Genomic DNA, 20,279 nt, shown 5'->3' with positions numbered 1-20,279 from the left:
ATACATACAAGATCTTCATGACCAAAAATTTATAAATGTTTAATCTCTTGATGGAAATAAATGTTGTGATGTTATTTTCATGGTCAAGATGTATTGACAATAAAAGAGTCCAGCACTCTGTAAAGTCTACTACAGCATATCCCAAAGACTTTCAAGGAAGTTAAGGTCTGGAATCAGAGGTGCCAATTCATGTGTACAAATTATTCTTCACGCACCCTCCCAACCATTCTTTCACAATTGGAGCCTGATGAATCTTGACATTGTCATCATGGAATATGGCCATGATGTGTCTTCCTACATGGTTGTTTAAGAAATGAAAAGCTACACACTCCATCAGTTAGGGTTAGAAGAACTGTTGCCAAACTTCTAACATGCTAGAAACACTATGTTTCTAGCATGTTAGAAGTTTGGCAACAGTTCTTCATCAATAATGATCCAATCATAGACTCTTAAGCATTTGCCTATTTAAATCCAAACAGCAACTTTTTTTTGTTGGCCGAGAAGTGTGTGTGTGTGTGTGTGTGTGTGTGTGTGTGTGTGTGTGTGTGTGTGTGTGTGTGTGTGTGTGTGTGTGTGTGTGTGTGTGTGTGTGTGTGTGGCGTGCATGTGTGTATATATATGCACACACACACACTCCTGGGCAACAAAAAGGAAGGGCCAATCCTAAAATGGCTAAACACTAAGATATTAATTGTTTTAACTACAAATTATTGGTCAGGAAATACCAAAATTAAAGTAAATGCACTACTTAAAAAGCCATTGCTGTCTCAGAAAAACATTAAAGACAGAATAAAGTTTTTGGCAGAATATGGGAAGTTCGTGATGAATCAGAATGAAACACGAGTTGCATGTGTCATGCTCCAGAGCAGTGTCTTCGAACGTCTGGTTAGAATATAATAATTGCATCTCTCCCACAGTAAAGCATGGAGGAAGAGACTGTGGCATTGTGTGGGGAGCCTTTTTAGCTGCTAGTATTTGTGAGCTGCTTCACTGTGAATACTCATTTAAAGTTTTGGAGTAAAGGAGAATATTGCAGAATGGCTTGCTTTCAAAGGAAAAGTTGCTTCCCAAATTGTAAAGACAACCAAGAAGTGGCTTGAGAAGAAGTCCATTGGGCTCATGTTTTGGCCTGTTCAGAGACCAGATTTTTAACCATATAGTGAATGTTTGGTCTCACATTAAACTCAAATGAATTGGGAGACCAAAACCATTAGAAGACCACTAAATAATATTTTTGGCTTGGCTTATTATTCATATTCATATTGCCCAGGAGTGTATGTGTAGATGTATGTATGTACTCACACATTTAAAATTTGTAGTCTCTTATGCTCACCAAGGCTGCATTTATTTGATGGAAAATACAGTAAAATTGTAAAAAAAATGTTACAATTTAAAATAATCATTTTCTATTTGAATACATTTTAAATGTAATTTATTCCTGTGATGGCAAAGCTGAATTTTCAGCATCATTAAGGTCCTTGTACACTGAGTCCGAAATTTTCGTATGCGTTTTTTCGGATTCGTAATTCGGTGGCTCTGAATTGTCAAAACACCATTCAAAATGCTAGCTACGGATGCGAAAAACGCAGAAAAATCGAACACGATCCGATTTTTTTTATGACGGACGAAAGTTTCGGACTCTAATTTTGGACTTTTGTGTGCAAGGGCCTTTACTCCGGTATTCAGTGTCACATGATCCCTTAGAAACCTTTCTAATATGCTGATTTGGCGCTCAAGAAACATTCTAATTATTAATGTTGAAAGCAAATCTTTTTTTGTGTAAACCGTGAAACATTTTAGGATTCTTTGATGAATATAAAGTTAAAAAGGTAACACAATATTTAAAGGGGACAGTTACACGTTACTATATGTACTTACTATAGTAATAACAGTAAAATATGCATAATTACAAGTAACTAACCCTAAACCAAACTGTAACAAGGTTCAAGATGTAGGGAAGGAAGGAGGCGGGAACCGGCGAACAAATTTTAATAAAATAAATAAATAAATACAAAAACAAAAGAAAAGATGGCAGTCGCCACACATAATAAAACAAAACATCAAATAAAAAAGTCCAGGCCTGGTCCTCTCTCGATCTTCACGATCGTCGCTCCTTTTTTATGCACTCATCAGTAATCACGGCATCGGCCTCCATCGCTCTCTCACCGCCATCGGCCTCGTCCTGCTCGCCACACAAACCCTAAAATGAACTCTTTAGTAAGTATTTAGCATTACTCAGTACTTATTTGAGTAAGTACAATGTATCTATGTCACCTTAAAATAAAGCGTAATCAAAAAGAATAGCATTAATTTGAAATAGAAATATTTTGTAACTAAATAGAGGTCACTTTTCTGTCACTTGTGATCAATTTAAGGCATCCTTTCTGAATAAAAATGTTAGTTTCTGGAAAAAAACTTCTGTAAAAAAGATACTACCCCTAAATGCAAAAGAGAATATCTTCATGAATGGTCCATGAACATTACATTACACCCCGTTGGGCTGAGTGGATGTTATGCAGGAGCAGTCCGGATGGTTTCAGGGTGTCAGCTGTTAGGGGTGCGAGGGCTGCAGCAAGGGCCCTGGCAGGCATTTCTCTGCACCTGAGCCAAGGCCATATGGAGCAGAATTGAGGAGTTTTGAAGAGGGGGGTAACAGGAGGCAGGTGTTCAGACAGTTGGAACTGGCAGCACCTGCCCATCTCAGTATTGGAAATCACATTGCCTGACCGTGCACATTGCAGTGTAAATTCTGACCTCCTGAGAGCAACCCATGGCCAAGTTAAGCACCTTATTATGGAGATGTTTCATGTGATCTTAACACCATGTACTCTCTCAGACTGAGCTGATATTTCATTTCAAGCTAAAGGGTCTTCCTTTTTCAATGTTCTCTTGTTGTATTAATCGCTGAGCTTCCTCATGGGAGTAGCATTTATTCATTTTAAATTTAGAAAACTTATTTTCAAGCATGAACATTTATCTAACCATTCTCTTAAAATTCTCTTCATCTCTTAAAATGGCAGAACTGTTCAGTTCACTGGTAGTTGCTTCAAATCATTGTGAAAATATAAACATTGTTATACAAGCTGTATCACTGAAGAAGAAGTGGTGTGTTAAAATTTGATATTTTGACCCATTTGATTTTATTGAAAAAAAAATATAAAAAATTCGACCAATGAGCGTGGCTGCACACTACCTTTTAAAGTTGATTTGTTGATTTATTTTCTAATATATTTTAAATGTACTGTATTCCTGTAATGGTAAAGCTGAGTTTTCAGCATCATTAATCCAGTCTTTAGTATCACACGATCCTTCAGAAAGTTTTCTTATATGCTGGTTTGAAGAAACATTTCTTATTATTAATAATATTGAAAACCGTTATGCTCCTTAAATCTTTTGTGGAAACTGTAAACTTTTTTCAGGATTATTTGATGAATGGAAATCTTAAAAAAAACAGCATTTATTTACTTGAATACTGTTTTTTTTTTAGCGTTCTAGCTTTAAGTGTAGAAGTCTTTACTGTCACTTTTGTTAAAAGTGTTCCTATTTCTTTCTGAATCAAAGTATTAATTTCTTTCAAAAAATAACTAACACCGGCCAGCTTATTGACCACAAACTTTTAAACGATGGTGTACTCCCCAAATGACACAAGGCTGATCAGCTGATCTGCGAGAGACTGTAACAGGCTTCTTTCACCACCAACTGAGAATTTCAGTATCTGACTCTCTTGATGGTATTTGAAGCGCTGTTGTTCCTTGTGGAAATTATTGTAGGGTTTGGTATCCTACTTAGTGCAAATCTTAAGAGAGCTATAAATGGACCGATGTTTAGAGCACCTCCACGTACGCCAGGGGTCAAAGTGACTGAAAACATTTGGGTAGCAATACAGACAGAAACACCCATTGGATTTAACTGGACAATCAGGAATTATCATTTTTTCATCTAAGCACTGCACCTTCTACTGCCAGGTCAAATTTATTCATCTCAGATCTGATTCATAAAGAGATGAGCCTGCAGGAAATATAGGCTTGTTTTGACAGATTTTCTCTGCTTGTTCTTTCCAATGAAAACTTCCTGTCAGAGACGGTAGGAGATGAATGACTGGCCTCGGTATCATGAATAGAGAGTGTTCTGTCAGCGGTGTTGCGGTGACTGCTCATGTGGCACTCAAACGGATCACCAGCCACACATCGCAAGCGTTTCTGCAGATATGACAGAAGCAAATCACAGCTGTGTGTACAGCCCATCTGTCGCAGACTCGAAGGTGTTTTACAAGGGTAACGGTACTTCTTATTGTTAGCAGTGTGTTGTTTTTGTGAGGGAGGATTTATTCAATAATTTCCATTTCCCAGTCTTCCTGATGAAATGACATATTCTTTCAAATCCACATCATAGATTTTGTTAATTATAAATCTCAGTGTCGCTTCCTCATGCTGTCACCAAACACGCGCTCGGTCCTGAGGAAATGAGTGTCACATTTTTGTGGTAAGTACTTAAAAATTGAAAGAATCATGAGCTTCCTTTTTACTTGGAGATTTGTTTTATAACTGTGCGGACAGGAAATACAATTTCTTATTTTGAGACTAATTTGACATTTACACTAATTACCATTTAAATGTTTGGGGTAAGTAAGAATTCGTTTTTGAATGAAATTAATTACAAGGCCAAATGAGAGCAGACAAAATGTTGAAGCTAAAAAGTGGACTGTCTGCTTACCAGAATACGTTTGTACGGCAAGCCTAGTTGAACCAGTCATCCATTCGAGCTAGCTTTCAGGTAGCTAAACTGATTGTAACCTGCGGTAGGCCATTCAGTGTTGGTGAGTTTGTCAAGAAATGTATGAATGCTGTTGCGGAGGAGTTGTGCCCCGATAAGAAAGACGTCTTAAATGCAGCGAGTCTGTCCGCAAGTACAATAACCAGACGAATTGAATAAATGGGGTATAATGTATATGCCAAGCTGAAGGCGAAAGTGAAAGAATTCTATTTTTTTGCATTAGCAGCACAGGATTAGAGCAATGACGTGCAGGACACAGCACAGCTGCTAATTTTTCTTCGCGGAGTTAGCTCAAACTTTGACGTGTCCGAGAAGCTGGTAGTCCTACAAAGTCTTAAATGTACTACGACAGGGGAGGATATTTTTGGTAAAGTGTGCCAAACGATAGGAGAGTTGGATCTAGACTGGTCTAAGCTGGCCGGCATAACGACTGACGAGGCTCCTAGTATGGTTGGCGCGTCAAGGGGATTAATAGGACGCATGAATGGAGAAATGGAGGAAAGAGGTTTCAACGTTTTTCTTCTGACAACGGGCAAAACTGTCCCAGAACTGACCTACACAGAATGGAAGTGGGACCTCTTTTTTAACAGATGTGACAGAAATGTTGAACGGCCTCAATGTGCAGCTCCAAGGCGAGGGGAAAATAATATGTGATAAAAGCATTTGAGATGAAACTAGCACTGCTTGTGGGACAAGAGCAAAAGCAAGACTTCACTCATCTCCCTGTTACCCAAACCCTCTCAGCTGAGATACCAGCTGAAAAGTCAGTGGAAGCGCTGGAAATGCTGAAGGCGGAGTTTGACGTGCGAGTCCGTTAGCTACATGTCCACGCTAAAGAAATCCAGCCTTTTCAGAAACCCTTTGCTGCTGACATTGACGAAGCCCTGCCGCCTTATCAGTTTGAGTTGGCTGAGTTACAGAACTGTGATGTTCTGAAAGACGCGTTAAAGCCCAACAGATCAAACCAGTGGAGATTCCCTACTGCACTTCATTGGCTTCTCTTGCCTGTCTGCAACTAAACTCAGACAGACAAAAATAGACGACCTCCTTTTTCCCTCCATTTTTAATGCAAGGCTCGTGACACATCTCAGATAGACAATGAGATGTTTAAACATTAATGAGTAAAGTCCTTGTGTTTTGATGGAAAGAGGAAGAGTCGTTTGGAAAAAATCCACCGCACGGGAGTGTGTCTATATCTGTAGTAGCCTACATCTGTATTAGGCTATCTCTTCGATTACACAAGCTTGTTCCCTGTGTTTGGACCACTAGTGCATGAAATATTTTCACAAGAAATTTACATTATGCTTGTGATGTGTGCACATAACTATTCAGTGACTGCCTTTTGCAAAATTATAAGTTATATGCCAAAAATTACATAGAACATTTAATTCAATTATTAAATAAAATAAAATAATTTTTAATAATAAACCGTTTACAACTGGTATTTTAATCCATCTCTTCCGTCCACCTTTGACCACATCTGTCCTGATTTCTTCAAGGGGAGGGTCTATGGGCGAGTAAATGGAAGGGCTTTTTTAGTTCTTTCGATCTAATGGACGAAAGCTTGCACAATTTACATATGAACGCGACCGGAGACCGGATAAACACACAAGCAGCTTATTATTTTGTTTCTATTCTGACAGCCACAAGACGACGCTGAACGCTATGAGTGCGTGTTAGAAATCAGGAATGGTGAGAGAACATTGTGCTTGATACATTTTTTTTTTTGTCTTCAATCCAAACTTAGGTCTTCAGCCGGAAAAAGTTTAAATCCAGTCTGGCTACCGTGTTTCCCATAATGTTTATGCGTTCGTTAGGCCAGTAGGCTAATTGTGGCTGTTGGAACACATTCAACCACATGAGCGTCAACACTAAGAAAACAATCAGTCCGAATGCGTTATTGACTACCTCTGGAAGTGGTCGAAAGTGGACGAGCTCAAAACGTTTTAGACCCTGTTTACACCTGTAGTGTCGTCCACTTGTGATCCGATCAACCAAAACCCATCTTAATACCAGGTGTAAACAGTAGTGATCGACCGATGTATCGGTTTACCGATATTTTTCCCGATATTTAAGCATTTTCCCATAATCGGGAATCGGTTTTGTAATATCGGATTTTCCGATAAACGGCGCCATCTTGTGGCCGTTTTGAGAATTCCGCCATTGCAGCCCGCGTCTGAGGAGATCAGTCAATAACAACTCTGTGCACAGGTAAAGTATATGTTCTACTTGCTTTGCTTTAATTATTCAACTTTATTTAACATAACAGACATGCAGAAATGAGATTTGAGACATAAATGCCTGATATAGGGCTGGGCAATAAATCGATTTTATCGATTAACTCGAATGTGTAGTTTACGCCGATTTTTTTGAATGAAAATCGGTTTTCTCTTTAACAACCGCCGACGCTCCCCTCTGGGCTCCCGTAGTTCCGCCCGGGCTCAGCGCTTGCCATGATAGAGATACACAAACAACACGGCAAACGAACAAGACAGCAGCAGAAGCACACCCGCTGAAAACATTTACAAGCTGAATCTGCAGCGCCGCCAACTCTCACGAGTTCACTGTGAGAGACGCACTTTTTACACGCTCTCACGCCACACATCCCTTTTCTCACGCAGAGAAACATTCGCGAAGCAACGAGGACACTGACACCGACAGACAAGACAGAGCAGGTTACTATCGATATCAAACAGATTCTCAGCTCTCAGATTCTGTCAATTTTATTACAAAATTCAAACAATAAACACTCTTTTGGCGCTTGTAAATGTGACGTGAGAGAACGCTGACGGATCTCAGTTCAAGCGGCACGTGAACCGAACATCTGTTACTCTTTACTACAAACTTACCGAGATGTAATAAAATCGATCGATCAGTGTTTTTCAACCGCGGAAAGATGTCCATAAAACAGCTGGAGAACAACATATGTCACGTAACGTTACATTTACCTCAGGATGGCTTTTAATGACCCATAGCACGCATGTTAGTTAGACGCATTATAAAATAAAAAACGCATTATATTTAATTTGAGTTGGGTTTAACCTTTATTAATACCAGCTGACAGGGCTCTCTGTATGTTTACAGCATTAAGTGATTTTTTTTATAGATTTTTTTGGGAGAACAATTAACACATTAACGTATCTACTGTACCTATCCAAAGGAATTTATATTGAATCAAGATCAGAATCAAATCACAAGAATTGAATTGAAATTGTGAAATTTCTGTTAAGCAATAATAAAAACAGTAGCATACCAGTAAACTTAATAAAATTGTTTAGTTACCAAATAATTTGACAATCACAATACACTTATTGTGATGCAAGTTTTTTGTTTTTTTACTCATCCCCCCAATCCCAATCCACCCATTTTATTTTACGTTACATTTCCACTGTTTTCACAGACAGGGCCTGTCCTCTTTTCTTTTCGGCTTGTTTCCGATTGCACTTTAATCCAGATCAAATCCCAGAAGGGAATATTAAAACAAAATAAAGTTAAAACTTGTTTTGAACAATTTCTTTGTCATCTGCAGATTGATTTTAAGTAGGGAGAGAAAAAAATCGATTTAAATCGTAAATCGGATTTTTTGTGAAAAAATCGGGGATTTTTTTTTTAGGTCATATCGCCCAGCCCTAGCCTGATATAGTTTATTTATGCAGCTTGGTTCTAAAAAATTGAGACGAACTCATTGAGCCACGTAGCGTAATCCGTCACGTCCTTCCCCAATAAAGACGTAACTTTACACTAATTAAATAAAACAGACATGAATGAGTGCATGTTGAAAATAAAAGCGCCGAATTTAATTCTCTATCTGTTGTATTTGCTCACCATTAGTCTCGAAAAAAAAGTTCGTTCATATTGCTGAGCACTCACTGGGTTGATGATCAGGAATGCTCAAGCACGGCCACTGAATGAAACTTTTGACAAGATTATCTTGTTTAAACACCCTAGATTATATTATCATTTACTACATAGCAATTATTTCGCTAATACACATCTATATATACCGCTTTGTGGAAATTAATTATTTATTATCTGCACGCGCGATCGCGGTTGAGTAACGTATAGCCTAATGTTATAGTTATGTGTAAATGCATAGATAAACAGCACTTTGTCAGAAAGCATTTCATGATCTAGACCGACAAAAATATTAATAATAATTAATAACATACTAGTTGGAAAATGCAATGATGTATATGCTGTTTTGTTTGTTACTTTCCTGATGTTATAGGCTATTCCAGCTAATATTACCAAGTGAATTATTCCTCACTCTTAGTTTAAACCTATTAAACGGCACATAAACCTTCTAAAACTGTTTAAAATGAATTACATTTCTGCAAAGGTGATATGACTCCCGTCAATTATTTTTTCCATATGAAAACATTAGACTTTTAACATTTATTTTGCCTATTGTTAACATTGTTGCTGCTGATGCTTATAAATGATATGTATAATTTAGATATAAATTATATAATGTAATAATATAAAAGTTTTTATTGTAATTTGATTAGTTTACCATTTATGAAAACAAATAAACATATCCAAATATGTTAGAATAGTTTTTGTGCTTTATTTTTTACCTCATCAAAGCTTTTATTTTTAAACAAAGACACTTAGTAACAGTGCACTTTATTTTTTGGACTCAGACCCCTCTATTTATTTGTGTATAAATATCAAGGTTTTTTTTGTATGCAAGGAGGGAGTGATTGTTATAAATAAAATGGTTTGTTCAGTTCATTTGTGTTGTAATAATTGTGCCAAAAACAGAAGTATAACAGTAAATAAATATCAGTTCTGCATATCGGTTATCGGGCACATAAACATGCAAATATCTGTATCGGTATCGGTTATAAAAAATCAATATCGGTCGATCACTAAACAGGGCCTGATGAAAGGGCTTAACTAACTGTTAAAAGTTAATTAAGTGTTAGTTTATTGAACCTTTTCTGTAAATGAAAAGGATGTTTGATGTGGTGTTTTACAAATCTGGAGTGAGTGGAAAATAAATTTAATTACAGTGTTATGAACTTTACTTTTTGGGGTTTAACTACTTGTAGTTAATTTGAATGTAGGAAACTGATTTCAGATGCTACTACCAGACATGCTGAAACTCTTAGGAAACAATTTTGCAGTTCAGAGTAGACCTGTTTTGATGGGTCCTCTGCTTCTTAGCTTTACATTTCACATTTTCCAGTGTTGCTGCATTGGGATACTCAAACAAACAGAGCCCATAATGTTTACTCTTTGGCAAGGATATAAACCTACTAATGGCTTTACTTGTAACTGTCTCTGCATACAAAATTTTAATTTAACCTCACGGAACAGAAGCTGCATGCTTGACCACATCAGCCGAGGTTTGGTGCAGTATGCTTGAATGAACATAGGCTAACGAGTACCATGGCTTGTTGGACAAATTACCATTTTAATACCATGGTATTCTCGTTGAACCATGCAAATACAATGGGATATTTTTAAGTATTCCCACTAGAGATGAAGCGATAATTATTTAAAGCTTTATAGTTATTTTTCATATTATGTAATTAACCGATAAATGACTTATGTTAAAAATTCTGTACTAAATAAATAAATGTACAATAATACACTAAAAACTAAAATCAATAATTATATACTTTTAGTTCAAAGTTTGTTTTTATTGATTTTTGCAATATAAATCACATTCACAATCCCCCACCCCTCACCTTCCAATTTAAGAATGATGCCCATACTATCCATTACTTCAAAATGGAATTGTAAGAACCGAGCATACATACAATATTTACAAACATGCTAACAAACATAAACCTCCAACCAAATACATAAATAAATAAAAAAACAATAGAGAAAAAAAACGAAGAAAAAAAAAAAAAACAATAGTAGTGGCATTATTCAAATAGACGTATCGACATAGTCAAGAAAAGAACGCCACATCTTAAAAAATTGTTTTTCCGATCTACTTAGTGAATACCTAATTTTTTCGAGGCAGAGACAGGACATCATATCTCTAATCCATTGAGTATGAGTGGGTAGCAAGGGATCTTTCCACTTTAATAATATTGCTCTACGTGCAAGTAGGGTTAGAGAAAGCAAGGACTTTACACATTGATGCTGACAACCATACGTCCTCTGGGGCAACTCCAAATAATGCCACCAGAGGTTCTGGCTCTAATCTATGCTGAAGAACCACAGAAAGGGTGTGAAATATCGAACGCCAGTAACGCTCTAATTTGGGGCATGTCCAGAACATGTGAGTTAACGTTCCCTCGGTACATTGACATCTATTGCACATAGTGCTAGTACCAGGAAACATTTGAGCTAGTTTAACTTTGGATATATGAGCTCTGTGTACAACTTTAAACTGTATAAGTGAATGCCGAGCACACATTGACGATGAGTGGACCTGTTTAAGGACACAGTTCCAGGTGTCTTCGGAGAGTGGTCTGTCAAGGTCTTCCTCCCAAGCTCTCTTAATGTTATCCAGGGATGAAGATGCCAGATTGATCATTAAATTGTAAATAGTAGCAATTGAGCCCTTGGCCAATGTATTAAATGAAAGGAAACTATCCAAAGGATTTTCGGAGGGCATTGCTGGGAAGTCTGGTATAAGTGACTTCACGTAATGTCTTACTTGCAAGACTCTAAAGAAATCTGACTTGGTAAGACCAAAACGTGATACCAATTGTTCAAAGGAAGCAAATACATTATCCAAAAATAAGTCTTTGAAACATTTTATCCCCTTTTGAGACAAACTCTTGAATGAACCATCCTGCATTGAGGGCGAAATTAAATATTACGGAACACAGGGCTAAGAAGAGAGGGGTCCCTAAAACCAAATGACTTCATGAATTGGATCCAAATCCTCAACGAGTGTTTGACCACTGGGCAATCGACCGGAATATAAGAGGTAGACTGTAGTTTAGATGCAAGAAGTGCTGGAAGGGAACTTTGCTTGTAAGCATTTATTTCCATGTCCACCCAAGACGGTCTATTGGGCAAAAGGTGATAATGCCACCAATAAAGTGTATTTCGTATGTTAGCTGCCCAGTAGTAAAACTTAAAATTGGGTAAGGACATACCACCATTTCATCTAGGCCTCTGAAGGTATGCTTTGCGTAAGCGAGGGTGCTTACCATTCCAAATAAAATAAGAGATAACAGAGTCCAAAGACTTTAAAAAAGACAGGGGAATAAATAAATGTAAACACTGAAAGAGAAAAAGAAATTTAGGAAGCACCACCATTTTAATAGAATTAATGCGCCCAATGAGAGAAATCTTTATAGGGGACCATTTAGAGAGATCTTTCTTAATCCGTTCAAGAAGCATGCCAAAATTATGTTTAAGAATATGCTTATGATGGCGAGTGATACAGACCCCAAGATAAGTTAACTTAATTTTTGCTAGTTTCAGTGGTATGTTTGAATACTGGAGTTGTGTAACTACCTCGTTAATTGGGAAAAATTCACTCTTGTGCAGATTAAGCCTATAACCAGAAAACCGACCAAAATTCTCAATCAAGGATAGAGCTGCGGGTAAAGAAGTTTGTGGATTTGACATAAAAAGCAGTAGATCGTCTGCATATAGAGTTACCTTATGGACGGTCTCACCACGGGTAATTCCAGTGATCTGCTGACTCTGGCGTAGGGCGATTGCTAAAGGCTCAATAGCTAAGGGCAAATAGTAGTGTGCTTAGCGGACAGCCCTGTCGAGTTCCGCGGTGCAAGTTAAATGGCCTAGAGTGCAGACCATTGCTTAGGACTACTGCAGAAGGGGTACTATAAAGTAATTTAATCCAAGAGAGAAAGATCAGGCCAAATCCAAATTTTTCCAAAACTAAAAAAAGGTACTCCCACTCAACCCTGTCAAACGCCTTCTCTGCATCTAAAGAAACAACACATTCTGGGATGGCCTGGTTCTGAGAGTATACCACATTGAGTAAGCGGCGGATATTAAAAAATGATTGACGATTCTTTATGAACCCTGTTTGATCAGGAAAGACGATAGTGGGGAGGACATCTTCAAGTCTAGAGGCAAGCACCTTCGCTAAAATTTTCACGTCGCAGTTGAGCAAAGAAATTGGCCTATAAGACGCACAGTCTAAGGGGTCTTTATCCTTTTTGAGCAATAAAGAGATACAGGCTTGATTTAACGTTGGGGGAAGAGTCCCAGTCTTAATAGACTCAGAAAAAACAGATGTCAAAAAAGGAACAAGTTGAACTGAGAATTTTTTATAGAATTCTGACGGAAAGCCATCAGGTCCCGGGGTTTTGCCAGATTGTAGAGATGAGATAGCAGCCGCCATTTCCTCCTGAGTAATCGGTACTTCTAAAAGGTTACGAACATCCAAGGATAACGTGGGGACATTTAGTCGGCCGAGAAAATCTTCGATATCCCCCTGCGAAGAGGAGTCAGATGTATACAGGTCCTTCTAAAAAAATTAGCATATTGTGATAAAGTTCATTATTTTCCATAATGTAATGATAAAAATTAAACTTTCATATATTTTAGATTCATTGCACACCAACTGAAATATTTCAGGTCTTTTATTGTTTTAATACTGATGATTTTGGCATACAGCTCATGAAAACCCAAAATTCCTATCTAAAAAAATTAGCATATCATGAAAAGGGTCTCTAAACGAGCTATTAACCTAATCATCTGAATCAACTAATTAACTCTAAACACCTGCAAAAGATTCCTGAGGCTTTTAAAAACTCCCAGCCTGTTTCATTACTCAAAACTGCAATCATGGGTAAGACTGCCGACCTGACTGCTGTCCAGAAGGCCATCATTGACACCCTCAAGCAAGAGGGTAAGACACAGAAAGAAATTTCTGAACAAATAGGCTGTTCCCAGAGTGCTGTATCAAGGCACCTAATTGGGAAGTCTGTGGGAAGGAAAAAGTGTGGCAAAAAAACGCTGCACAACGAGAAGAGGTGACCGGACCCTGAGGAAGATTCTGGAGAAGGACCGATTCCAGACCTTGGGGGACCTGCGGAAGCAGTGGACTGAGTCTGGAGTAGAAACATCCAGAGCCACCGTGCACAGGCGTGTGCAGGAAATGGGCTACAGGTGCCGCATTCCCCAGGTCAAGCCACTTTGAACCAGAAACAGCAGCAGAAGCGCCTGACCTGGGCTACAGAGAAGCAGCAGTGGACTGTTGCTCAGTGGTCCAAAGTACTTTTTTCGGATGAAAGCAAATTTTGCATGTCATTTGGAAATCAAGGTGCCAGAGTCTGGAGGAAGACTGGGGAGAAGGAAATGGCAAAATGCCTGAAGTCCAGTGTCAAGTACCCACAGTCAATGATGGTCTGGGGTGCCATGTCAGCTGCTGGTGTTGGTCCACTGTGTTTTATCAAGGGTAAATGGTTTACTGACCATGGTATTACTGTTCTCAATTGGCCTGCCAACTCTCCTGACCTGAACCCCATAGAGAATCTGTGGGATATTGTGAAGAGAAAGTTGAGAGACGCAAGACCCAACACTCTGAATGAGCTTAAGGCCGCTATCGAAGCATCCTGGGCCTCCATAACACCTCAGCAGTGCCACAGGCTGATTGCCTCCATGCCACGCCGCATTGAAGCAGTCATTTCTGCAAAAGGATTCCCGACCAAGTATTGAGTGCATAACTGACCATATTTATTTGAAGGTTGACTTTTTTTGTATTAAAAACACTTATTTTATTGGTCGGATGAAATATGCTAATTTTTTGAGATAGGAATTTTGGGTTTTCATGAGCTGTATGCCAAAATCATCAGTATTAAAACAATAAAAGACCTGAAATATTTCAGTTGGTGTGCAATGAATCTAAAATATATGAAAGTTTAATTTTTATCATTACATTATGGAAAATAATGAACAATATGCTAATTTTTTGAGAAGGACCTGTACAAAGTAGAATAAAAATCTCTAAACTTGTCATTAATAGTATTTGGATCAGTTGTGACCTCCCCGTTATCTAGACGAAGACCATTTATAATTTGTTTTGCACATAGCCCTCGCAGCTGATTAGCTAAAACTTTCCCGGATTTCTCCCCACTTTCATAAAAAAACACTCCTAGTTCTTCTCAAAAGGCCCTCTATCTCATTGGTTGAAAGCAAGTCAAGCTCTGATTTAAGTTTAAGACGTTTATTATACAGATCTGGCGTGGGAGACCTAGCATATTGTTCATCTAACTTTGAAATATCATTAGCGAGTAAGATTTGTTTTTCTTTAGAGAGCTTCCTTTTATTAGCACCATATGAAATAATTTGGCCTCTAATATATGCCTTAAGGGCCTCCCACACTGTTGAATCTGAAATGTCCACTGATTTATTAACGCTTAGAAAAAAAGGAATTTGGTCAGCAACAAAGGAAACAAGATTATCATCTGCCAAGAGTGAAGTATTGAAACGCCAGTTCCTCCTAGGGGAAGGCAAATTCAGAAAGGTCAAATCAAGAGTAAGAGGAGCATGGTCCGATATAATAATACTTTGATATGCACAAGACTGAACTCTAGAAATTAAATCGTTATCCAGCATAAAGTAATCAATCCGGGAATAAGAGTGATGAACATTTGAAAAAAAAGAATATTCTCTTTTTTGGGGGTACAAGCGCCGCCATACATCCGATATACCATATTCAGAAAAATATGTTTGCCGTGCATGGTCTAGATGACGAACGGTCCAGTACTGGGTCAAGGCAACAGTTAAAGTCTCCCCCAAGTATAAGAGAATGCGAATTTAGATCAGGGATAAGAGAGAGAGAATGTTTAAAAAAACTGACATCATCAAAATTAGGGGCATAAAAGTTAGCTAAAGTTACATTCTTATTGCATAGTGTGCCTACAACAATTATATACCGGCCATTCTCATCTGATATAATATCATTTGGTACAAAGGGTACATTCTTATTAATCAAAATAGCAACACCTCTTGCCCTTGCCTGGAAAGAAGAGTGAAAGATCTGACCCTTCCAACCACGATTGAGGTGATTGTGATCCGTAATGCGTAAATGGGTCTCTTGCAGGAAGGCAACCTCTGTTTTGAGCCGTCGAAGATAAGCAAGAACTCTGTTTCTCTTAACCGGATGGTTCAAGCCCTTGACGTTCCAACTCAGAAATCTCAACTCTCTACCCAAAAGAATACCTATCAGAAGCCTGTGATCGGAGAATGAAAATAAAAGAATTACAATAAGTAAAATAACATAACATAAAACAAAGGAACAACAAAAATAAAAGTCATGAAGTCAGCATGAAGCCATCCCATACAAAAACCCAACCCACCCACATAATCAACTCACCCCTCAAAGAACATTACAATGACAACAAAACTACCCACTAGAACAAGAACTAAGTGTTCTGAACACTTCCTTATACAATCCTCAGTCCCTTAAAGCAAAGTATCCTAATTATACAACATATAGATAACATTACCGTATCAAATAGTATGTTTAATATACGAGCAGACCCATGGCATAACTATAATTGGTTCACGATGTATGAATACTTAAACCTTGGACCAATATAATGAGCACATGGCAAGCCAAAATAAATGACACTGTAAAAAATAAACAATAAATAAAAAATATCCCCTAGTAAACAAAAATAGCAATCAAACTCCTGCAAAAAGTATTTGTGATTAAACCAAAGAATAAACGAGATACATCATACAACAAACCTAGTTCAACAGTAGTATCAGCTCAAATACAACAGCACGAATCATTCATTAAAGACGTAGAAATGTCCCCATGATGTAAAACACTTCCAATGAACAGTAAACCGTTTATATAATGTCAGAGAGCTCAGGAAAAATTAAGTCAGTGTTGTACAACGGGCTCCCTCGTGACACATAGTATATAACGTTATAAGCCCACCGCTCAAGTTTATTGAACGGCCGTCATCATAACGCTAAGAGGCGCTACGATGAGCCGTCAAAAATTCCTTGGCCTCATCCACCGATGCAAGCATCTTTTGCTCACCTTCCTTAGTTAGGATCTTCAGCCTTGCGGGGAAAAGAAGGGATGGCTTAAATCCAAGATTATAAAGCTCTGCCATTACCCCACAATATTGAGCGCGCTGTTCCAGAACTTCCGGACTGTAGTCATCGTAGATGGCGATCGGGTTGCCACGGTACTGCAAGGATCCTCTTCTTTTACGGGCCTCTCGTATCACCGCCTCCTTGGTCTGATACCGATGAAAACGGACTATTACCGCTCTCGGCCTCCCTCCCTGCTTCGTCTTAGCGATCAGAGCCCGATGTGCCCTATCAAGTTCAGGAGGAGACGGCAAAATCTGCTCGCCCATAATTTCGGACAGCATCTCGGAAAAGAACACTGTGGGCCGCGGACCTTCAACGGATTCCGGTAAGCCAATGATCCTGACATTATTACGCCGACTACGGCCCTCCAGGTCTGCTGTTTTGGCCTTAAGTTTAGCGTAGTTCTCAGTCAAATCGGCACATACCGCTTCCAGAGAGTGAATTCGCTCGCTGAGGAGGTCTGCGTTGGATTCCAGTGATGTTATTCGTGGTCCATGGTCCGACACTGCGGCCTGGATGAGGTCAAGTTTTGCCTCTAAGGATGTCAAAGCGGTTTTGAAATCGGAAGAGAGAGCGGCTCTGTGGTCTTCCAATAGGCTAGTCAAGGCTAACATGCTAACCTCGCCATGCGCCCCGGGCACGTCGTCTTTTACGTTAAATGTGTCTTTCTTCGCATGTTTGGTTGATTTAGATGCCATTTTCTGCTTCCGTATTTCTTAAACTTATCTCATTACATTCGGAAAAAAATTAAATAGGTAGAGGATTATAAACTGATAAAATAGAAGAACTGTACAGGGAGCACGAGGTAGACGAGTCTACTCCATTCGCGTCCAAAACCGGAAGTCTTAAATACTTTTAATTGTGATACTTTTAAATTGTGTAAATTAATTTAAATACCTTATGGGTATTTAGTCCAATGTAAATGTAGACATCACAACATTATGATGTACAGTATAAAAAAATTTGATAATCATTTTGAGATTAGCTAAATATTACATTTAACAGTTATTTAAAAGTGTTAATAAAGATTAACTTTTAAGTGAACATTTAATCACGACAATGGTAATTTAACTGACATGTGAATCTTTGCTTGGTTCACTATTCGATTTGATTAGCCTATGATTCAGAAGGTAAAAACTCAATCAGAAAACGATATCACAATGCATCCTTTCCTCCAATTATTTTATTATTAATAATGATTATATTAATAATCATAATATAGTTTATTTTATAAAAATAAGAGCAAAGGTGCAACTATCAAACAGTACAACAAATGCAGCGTAAGAAAGAATTGTTGAAGTGAATGATTCCCTCTTTTATTTTCTTCCTTGATGAACATTAATGGCACAGACAGACAGCAGGTTTATTATATTGAGACCCAATGCATGGATCTGCATGCCCAACTGTTTAAGGTCACGTAAGACATAACCAACTATATTTACGTGAATACTCACCAAGATAGATATTTTGAAATAATTCTGTGAGTATCTGACCATTCAAGCCCAATATGCAGATAAAGAGAACTGAATTTGGCATTGCACGCCACGGTGTCTGAGTAATAACCCCTTTTAATATCAAGCACTTCCTGCACTTTTTCTTATTCATCCATGTTCTTTTCATAAAAACTGAAACCCAAAGTATATGTAACTAAAGTACTTTTTTTAAAGTAAAACTTAAAGTAAAAAAAAATATTTTGTTTTTGTTTCGATGCAGAATATTTCAGCATCACAACGCTTTGATAAACGAACATATTCAACAGCTCTATAAGCTCAATGTTAAATTAGAGGAAATGAGCATGCAAAATTAAATATTTAATATCGACCAATAAGGTACTGATATATTGTACAACCTAGTGGTTCTGCCACAGTACTTTTTTCATTGTTGTTCCCAACATTTACAAAAAAGCTATTGTACTATACACTAAAAGTCTTAATACCTAAAGTGCTTTCCCTTAAAATTCCATACTGTCCAAGCTGTTTTTCGTTTCCCTCATCCACATTCAACTGTTTTTGAAGCAGAGCGGTTGGAAAAACCCTTTTCCTTTTTTACTTCTTCCAGTTATTGCATTTGTGCTAGCTGTGCCAAATGTAGCCAGAGGCTGCAAAAATGTCAAGTTCAGAGATTGACTGTCATACTTGTAAGATCTGGTTACAGATCTTACTCCCGTAGACTCCCGTAGACCTAGTTTGAAAGTGTGTATACTCACCTGAGTCAGGATGTACGCCCACTTCCCCTCCCCACATGCCAGAGAACACACTCACAGCACATTGCGCTGTTTATGTGGGCTGCCTTTGGCCATTCGCTGTAGAGGAAAGGTCTGTGTTTGTTCTCCCAAAATGGGATTCAAACCAACTGCAAGCTAACATGCATGGCACATTTACCAAACTCTTTATTAGTTATTGGCTATTTTAAGCTTTAAGCTTTCCCTGTGCTTTTGCGATTCTGTATTGTGTGTCTGCGTATAGTGTGTATTATGCTGCATTGTTGCAAATGTCTTTTAGAGAGAGTGTTTGCATTTGTTTTGCCTTGTTCAACAGTGCTACTGTAACCTTAAACCTTAAGCTTTAGATTGAGGGAGTCCTTTTGCTAGCAGTAATTCTGAATGATGTCTGTGCATAATTGTGTGATCATTCTCCAGTTTCAATTTTGTTAAGAGTCTGACTTGTTGACTGAACTAGATATGCTGGTCCCATTTTAACACTTTCTAATATAAAAATTAACAATTTCTGGATTCACCACCTGTTTGAACTGTTACCGTCAAGACGGAGACTCAGATCACTGGCCACAAGAACATCTCGGCACAGGAACAGTTTCTTCCCACAGGCCATTTCCCTCCTGAACAGTTAACACTCCACCCAAGGCATATGCCTGTAAGTGCAATACTCCCACTGTTTAGTGCAATATCCCACAACTCAGGTGATACTTATATGTAGATTTATTTATTTATAATATTCAAAACACTGTAAATAGGTTCATAATCTGTAAATCTGAAAATGTCTATTCTGACTAAACCCAACTGTGATAGTTTTTATTCTCATATATTTATATTTTTATTTTTTATTCTTATAATTTGTAGTATTATGTTTCATGTTGTATTTGTATATGTCCACTGGAAGCCTCAGTACCAAAACAAATTCCTTGTGTGTGCAAGCACACTTGGCAATAAAGCTCTTTCTGATTCTGATTCTGATTCTGACATACTCAAGGCAATGTAAATTCAGCCTTTAGATGTTTTTAGATGTATTATGAGAAGGCTAATTCTCCCTATGAAATAAAAGTTTAATGTACTGTATTTGTAGTAAATATAATTTTACTTTAAGATTTAAAATCATTTATTGAGCATTAAGCTGTAAAATCAGCTTGTTTGGAAATCTTTGGATCCATAAAACATTATATGACTACCGGCATTTATACCAGAATTACTAATCATAAGTAGATATAAGTGTAAAAGAGGCTGAAGTATACCTTTAACTGCTAGTCGAATACGGTATTAATGC

At 37.9% G+C, this 20,279-nt stretch overlaps 1 protein-coding gene and 1 long non-coding RNA gene across 5 annotated transcripts in view; one reads left to right on the top strand and one right to left on the bottom strand.

Annotated features, from left to right (window-relative positions):
* LOC143723180 (uncharacterized) overlaps window positions 1–20,279 on the bottom strand; it is a 292,525-nt gene that overhangs the window by 97,675 nt on the left and 174,571 nt on the right. The gene's annotated exons all lie outside the window — the stretch shown is intronic.
* ptpn4a (protein tyrosine phosphatase non-receptor type 4a) overlaps window positions 1–20,279 on the top strand; it is a 60,695-nt gene that overhangs the window by 1,154 nt on the left and 39,262 nt on the right. The gene's annotated exons all lie outside the window — the stretch shown is intronic.

Source organism: Siphateles boraxobius, unplaced genomic scaffold (assembly GCF_051911475.1).
Source record: "Siphateles boraxobius isolate OS27281-9 unplaced genomic scaffold, OSU_SipBor_1 7, whole genome shotgun sequence".
NCBI classification, from domain to species: Eukaryota; Metazoa; Chordata; class Actinopteri; order Cypriniformes; family Leuciscidae; genus Siphateles; species Siphateles boraxobius.
The sequence above is the reverse complement of the archived record's forward strand: the minus strand, read 5'-3'. Positions and strand labels throughout refer to the sequence as shown.